Source organism: Orycteropus afer, unplaced genomic scaffold (assembly GCF_000298275.1).
Source record: "Orycteropus afer afer isolate SDZICR_OR568_19922 unplaced genomic scaffold, OryAfe1.0 scaffold00504, whole genome shotgun sequence".
Lineage (NCBI taxonomy): Eukaryota > Metazoa > Chordata > Mammalia > Tubulidentata > Orycteropodidae > Orycteropus > Orycteropus afer.
The window spans coordinates 832196-833135 of NW_006922091.1; the positions used below are offsets into that span (position 1 = coordinate 832196).

The window sequence follows — 940 nt, forward strand, 5'->3', positions numbered from 1 at the left end:
ATGGGTCTGTTCAACTTTTCTACCTCAGTCTGTGTTAGTTTAGATAAATAGTGTGTGTCTAGAAATCTGTCCATTTCTTCTAGATTTTCAAGTTTGTTGGAGTACAGTTCTTCATAGTATCCTGCTACTATCTTTTTTATTTCAGTTGGTTCTGTTGTGATGTCGCCCAATTCATTTCTTATTTGCATTACTTGTATTTGCTCCCTCTTTTCCTTTGTCAAATTTGCCAGTGGTTTGTTAATTTTATTTATCTTTTTAAAAAAACAAATTTTAGTCTTGTTAATTTTTATATTGTCTATTTTTTGTTTCATTTACTTCTGCTCGAATCTTTATTATTACCTTTCTTCTGGTGACTATAGGCTTTTCTTGCTGTTCTTTTTCTAATTGTTGGAGATGTTGGTTTAAGGTATTTGTGATAGTTATGTTTGTATGTCAGCTTGGCTAGGCCTGGTTGAGTGGCTGGACAGCTAGATGTAGTGTTCCACATGATGAGAATGGTAATCAACTCCATGGTGAAATCTACTGGGAGCAGCTGAGTAACCGCCTTTTGTTATGTGGTCTGCTTCCTGAGGAGAAGCTTTGAGAATGGTCTCTAGCCTATGGCACGCTTGGATCCTGCATGTAGCCGTGTCTTTGTTGAGCAGCCTGCTATGCTCTGCAGACCTTGGGACTTACAATGGACTTAAGTTAATGGCCTGCGATGTGGTTTGGTAATATCAGGACTGTGCCTTTTTCCTTGTCAACCTTGGGACTTCTCTGCCTTAGGAGCCAGCAGCTGTCAGAGTAAAGAAATGCCTCTAACTCCAGTGGGCCAGAAACAGGAGGCAGAGCTGGACCCCAAGGTTGAGGGTCTTTCACCCAGCCCCTAGAGCCTGGCACTTTGAACTTTGACTTAAAGCCTCCAAATTGTAAGAATAAACTCCTGTTTGTTAATGCCATC

At 40.4% G+C, this 940-nt stretch overlaps 1 protein-coding gene across 1 annotated transcript in view; it reads left to right on the forward strand.

Annotated features, from left to right (window-relative positions):
- Positions 1-940, forward strand: part of METTL25 (methyltransferase like 25) — a 233140-nt gene that overhangs the window by 102236 nt on the left and 129964 nt on the right. The gene's annotated exons all lie outside the window — the stretch shown is intronic.